The 6116-nt window shown below is 47.2% G+C and overlaps 1 pseudogene; it reads right to left on the bottom strand.

The window, feature by feature from the left end:
* Positions 1-3175: 3175 nt before the first annotated feature.
* LOC121071366 lies at positions 3176-5878 on the bottom strand (annotated as a pseudogene).
* Between the last annotated feature and the right edge of the window lie 238 nt (positions 5879-6116).

Here is a 6116-nt window from a genome sequence, read left to right as displayed (position 1 = left end):
TAATTTCAGAAATTGGTTACTTGGAATGAATTTCAGTTTGCTCAGTGTAGGGGAAAATCCACAAGCAGGAGAACTTAGTTTTCTGAATGGCAAGAACAAAAATGAACTCCTTTATAAAATAATGCAAATGATGTGGTAAGATTTTAATCAGAAGAACAAAATCAAGAGGGAAGTTGGTGTCAGAGTGCCTTTATATCACTCAGGTGGGTCAGAGGGACCCTGAGGATGTTCTGAAAGTATATACAATTGCATACAATTCCTTTTCAAGGCACAAGTTTTCATCTGATTTAACATAGTGCTGCTTTCTTTCAGCTGTTCACTTTTTTCTTCCACTTGCAATGGAGATACTGGGATATTTTATGGTAGGACATGGACTTGTGCCACCTGTTTGATATAAAAGCGATGGAGAAAAGGCATTTGTTGGTGAGAAAATTATAAAATGGTTTGAATCATAGCTCCAAGATCAAAAAGTTAACCTTGTCTCTGAATTCTTTTTGAGGAAGCTGAGATACTGGCCTTCAGCCTTGCCACAGAGATCATAACTTTTTGAGCTTCATTTCAACAAATAGATACAAAAAAGGGGATAGACCAGAATATCAAAAGTGGGTTGCTACATTGCAGAAGGAAAATAAGAAGCTGTAGGAATTGCTAAACTTCCAGTGTTCCAATTCAGCAAAAACTATACAGTGACTTTAATGATTAGCTTTAAAAACAAACATGTTTGTTACAGAGAGAGAGAGAAGGTAAAGGAAGTCACCCAAAACCAAGAGCTTACCCACAAAAAAGCAAGCCAAACAATATTGTTAGCATAAGAATATATAAAGCTCTATAGCTTATAGCTAAAATAGGCAGTTAAACATAACAATGTCACCATTGTATGCATTTCTGCCATAAGTCATTTCAACGTCAATAAGTGAGAATGCAGCTGACAAAAGAAACATTATTTTTAAAACAGAAATTGCTGCCCAGCAGTGGAGGCTGGAAAATGTTAGTGTAGAAAGTCACTTTTTGCATCAGTATATGCTGAACACTTTACTTCGTTAATTTTCTTGGATAAATAATTGGGAGATTTTATTAAAAATATGTTAATTCTTTAAATAGGATATTAAAAATTAACAGCATGACACAGACAGCAGTATTTATTTGTAGTAAAAGGAAAGGAAGGGAAGACATGCAAAGAAACTGGCTTTGGGACACACAGTAATGCAGAGAGGAATGAATGTGCTGTTTTAGCTGGCTCTATAATAGCCTCTCATGAGGAAAGTTTCTTTCTCATTGTCTTCCTAGTCCTCACACCTTTTTCTACCACATCTGCCTCTTCTGCTTGGACTACGATGACAACTACAAAGTGAGCTTTAAAAAGAAACCTGCAGATTTCAGGAATAGATCCAACATGAGAGAATGAAGATTTTCTACCTTCCTGGGCTGTGCAGTGTTGTGCTATGCATGATGGGCTCAGCAGCAGAGCAAACCTTTCTCTCTTAGGCTTAACATTTTCAGTGAATTACTTTAACAGCAGAATAAATAAATAAATAAATAATAATTTTGAGAAACTGAAAAGATGCCCGTTAGGATCTTTCTCTGTCAATTCTATTAGGCTCCAGCCTGCTGGAGGGTAGGAGATCCAGTTCAATTTGTTCCTTTATGAAGTCTTGGTATTTTCTGAGTTAGAGGAACTAGTCTGAAGGTGATATTACACGCTAACAGGAGGAGATTCACAAGATGACTTGTGACACTGAGCCAGCCAGGATGGAATTACAAACTGTGGTCAAAGGCAGCCAGTGTTTGATGGTTCTCCACGTCTGTGCTTTCCAGAAGATGGGACAAACAGACTTAACTGCAGGAAGAAGAAATGAAGAAAGGGTGAAGGTAAAGGTAGCTGACAAGGGAAGAAGAAAATGGGGAGGGTGCGAGACAGTGTGAGAGCTGTTGGGTCTGGAAGAAGCGTGGCATGTCTCATTCACTTGGCATCCTCCCTGCAGTCAGCTATCTCCCTGGTGGCCAGCTTTCCTGTTGCCACTTGGACACGTGCCCTTTCATAAATACCAGCACGGGGGAGTCTGGCTCCCTTTGGCTGCAAAGCAGCAGCGGATCTGACTGCTGCTGAGATGGTGGAGATGAGACATGACATTTGAAGGTCAGTCTGAGGAGAACAACAACTTTCATGCTTTTCTTTCATGAGCCTCTGTGCTTGCCTTGCAGTCATTTCATTACACTTCTGTCACATTTCTCCACTCTTTGAGTGCAAACCTGTCTTCACCGACATCAGCCCCTGGGTTTTCAAGGTCTGAGCCCTTTGAAATTGCTTTGCTTTCCCTCACACCAACCTCTTCTCTCCGGCACCAGCCCCTCACCTCTCTCTGATTTCTGCTGGAGCAGCTTCCCCGCTCCCTCTCAGCAAGGCCCCCTCCTCTTTATTGCCCTCTGAAACTCCATCTGTTCAGAGATCGACTCCAAAAGCAACAGTGATTGCTTCAGGGAAAGAAGAAGTCGTAAAAGCACCAGTGCCTGATAAGCGAAAACATCAGTGTGTGTAAGGAGGCGGTCTGGACCCCGTCCCACTGCATGTGGTGGAGGCATGTCTAGCACCTCACAGCAGCTTTCCATACCTCTGCTGGGCACACAAGCCTGCGAGACGTTACCTTGGGGAAATATGGTGAATGTAAAGAAATAATGGTGTTTTAGGGAAAGGAGACTTGTCAACAGAGTTAGGAATGGCTTAGCGTTTTCACCATATCTGTACACTGAGAGAAGTTTAACAAATCAGACAATTAGCAAAAAGAAAACTGTTTAAAAAAATAGAATCATAGAATATCCTGAGTTGGAAGGGACCCATAAGGATCATCGAGTTCAACTCCTCGTACCACACAGGTTTACACAAAAATTCAGACCATGACTAAGAGCACAGTCCAAACGCTTCTTGAACTCCGAAAGGCTTGGTGCCTTGACTACGCCCCTGGGGAGCCTGTTCCAGTGCACGACAACCCTCTCGGTGAAGAGGGTTCTCGGTGGAACCTCTTCCTGATATCCAGCCTGAACGTCCCGTCGCAGCTTGACACCATTCCCACAGGTCCTATCGCTTGCCACTAAAGAGACTAGATCGGCTCCTGCCTCTCCACTCCCCCTCGTGAGGAAACTGCATTTTTTTTCTGTATTTTTTTATTATTTTTTTTTCAAATTTCTCCAACAGAATTATATACAGATATTGATAATTAACAAGATTCAGTACAGACAAGATGGGGAACTTCTGCACAAAGGAAAAACAATGACAGACGACCAAGTGAAAGATTAAGACTTGACCCTTTCCTCACTATATTCTGAGAGATTACATTTAGGCTTTTATTCCTATTGCATTACTTCAAGTCTGAGTGCTAGGATCTCTTCTGAAAACCAAATTTTTTCAATGCTTCACCAAATGGCAATCCCATCCCACCAAAGCAACCAGCCTTCAAGACATGTCCAGCAGGTAGTCTCTGCAGAATGGCTGTTGTAATGTCTGAAAGCCACGCTGGTTTACTACTGCAGGTCACTCTGGCAAAACTTGCTGTTTTCCCACTTTGATCCTCTGCCTAGCAGAGTGTAAGTCAGCCATGGATATGATAGTGTGAACTACTCAGAAATGCTCAGGCCACAACAGAATGGTAGGGGAAGTTCCACACTTCAGCAGGAGGTCCTTCAAGAAATAGCTGCCATTGGTCTGCCCTACCAGAGCAAAGATGTTTGTGAAACCTAGTGAACATTTTCTTTCTAGGGAAGGTCACTGCTGGGCTGGGCCAAACCTGCACTCACAGGGGAGCCCATCCTAGAGTCACTGCTGGAGGCCAAATGCCTGAAGCAATGTGGGAAGATCATAGGCACTGGCTGCCCTGAACAGGTCAATCTGCCCCAGCATGGAGAGGGCCATGCGAAGGGTGCTTCAGATGTTGTCAGACGGCACCTTGCTGCCCCCGTGGACTTCGGCTCTTCTGCTGCATGTGCAAAGCCTCTAAGAAGTGCTCTACAGCCTCACGGTGGGCACCTAGGTTGATGTAGCCAATGCCCAAGTTGTACCGAGAGCAGATATGTCCTGGCTGGAGCTCCAGTGCCTGCTGATCTGCAGTCACAGCTTCCTCACTCTGATTCCCATCGGCCAGGGTGGCACCAAGCTTGTTCCATAGAAGACAGTCATTGGGACACACACTAAGTGTGGCACTGAAGCAATTCACAGCCTTCTCGTATTCGCCAGTAAGGTTGAAAAGGACACCCAGGCCGCACTGAACATCAGGATCAACAGTTGAGGGGTTGCTGTGCACAGCTGCTAAGAACAGCTCTTTGACCTCCACAAAAAGTGAATCAGACAGCAGAGAACCAAACACACACTTGGAATGCCCAAGATTTGTCCCCAAGACACTCTCTTCTGGCTCCTTCTCCAGCAGGTGAGCATATGCTGGTTTGTGGTGTAGCCAGTTCCACAGAGTCTCACACTCCTGCTTCTGCAAGGACTCATTGGTGAAGCTGACTGCTAAAGCCCTAAGTGCTGTGAGGTTCCCAGGCCGCAGTTCCAAGCATTGTCTGATAACACTGATTACCAAGAGTTCCTGTTCATTCTCTGCTTTGGTGGTTCCCAGATATTGCCAGGCCTCCATATGATCTGGCTTCTGTTGTACTGCAGCCTCAGAGAGCAAGACAGCACCGGGGAGGTCACCTTCCACCAAGCGCTTCCACCCCTCTTCAAAAGCATCAGGGTGATCTCTCATGGGATTATCTTCTTCAAACTGATAACCCTTGTCATAGGAAGAGGAGCTGAGGTCTTCATAATCAGTGAGCCAAGGGTGAGCCTCTGCATCTCTGTTGGCCATCTCTTCCCATTCTGCCCAGAGTTTGTCCCAGAAGTCCACATCTGACTCCACAACAGTCTTTACCTGCTCAAATTCTGTATCAAGAGCTGACATGTTCCCAGACTGCGTAAATTGATCCACCCAGGCTTCGGATGCCCCCTGCTGCTGTATAAACTCAGCTGCCCATTGCTCTGCCTGATCTTGGTCTCTGTGGGTCACCTTATTAGCTTCGATCGATACCCTCCCATCTCCGATCTGGTGGACAAACTTTAGGAACTCAGAACTGTTGAGTTTTGGATCATCCACTTTAGAAAGAAAATCACTAGCAGTTTTCTTAAGATCATCTTCAGGTTGATATTCCTCATACCATTTATCTGCCAATGACTGGTCTTCCAATTCCACAAGCCACAATTTTTCTTCTGACTGCTCTAGCTATTCTTCTGCCCACTTGGCAGTAGTGGACACAGACAGCGGATCTGTCACTTCAGCAATGAATTCCTGCGACCAGTCAGTCTCATTGTAATCTGAAGAGACATCACCGGCATTATCTGCTGCAGCCAAGAATTCCTGGGTCCAGTTTTCAGACAGTGCCAAGGCTGCCACACCTGGAGCTCGCTGAGGGGCCTGTCTGAAGCTTGACTGTTCAATCTCCTGCATCTCGGCTAATAGATCATCCATCTTAAAGGATGTGGTGCAGGGGACAGTAAAGGGGCATTCTGCTCTTGCAGGAACTCTCCAACCAGCTCATCTTCAGCGGCTACTCCCAGGGGCTTGGATACGGCTGCTGCTCCAGGAGCCCCCAAAGGGCCAGGCCAGGGAGCCCTGAAGCCCTTCTTGCCACAAGGCCTCGTCCTGCGTGAAGTGGCCGGCCAGCTTCAGGAAGGGTTGGAGCTCCTGCACTCCGTTTCCACCAGCTCCCTCATGGCCGCAGGGACGGCGCCGAACCCCTGCGGGCTGCGCCTGGCCCGGGGGCGACACCGAGACGAGGCGGAGCCGCCCCCGGGGGCCCGGCAGCCTGCGAGGCGGGCCCGGTGGCCCCTTACGCCGCCGGGAACCGGGCCCCGAGCCCGGGCTCAGGGGCACGGCGACACGGGGCTGGGGGCGCCGCGGGGCTCCCCGCTTCAGGAGAGGGCACCGGCCGCCAGCAGGGCAGGGCAAGGCCGCGGCCTCCCCACCAGGCGCGCCCCTGCCGCCCGCCCCCTCCGGTCCTGGCACCGCGGCCCCGGGGCACCGGAACAGGCCGCCAACAGAGGGAGGAGATAGCTTTTTTTTTTTTTTTTTTTTTTTTTTTTTTTGTTT

Source organism: Cygnus olor, chromosome 5 (genome assembly GCF_009769625.2).
Source record: "Cygnus olor isolate bCygOlo1 chromosome 5, bCygOlo1.pri.v2, whole genome shotgun sequence".
NCBI classification, from domain to species: domain Eukaryota; kingdom Metazoa; phylum Chordata; class Aves; order Anseriformes; family Anatidae; genus Cygnus; species Cygnus olor.
Note: the sequence above shows the minus strand (reverse complement) of the source record. Positions and strands in the feature narration are given on the sequence as shown.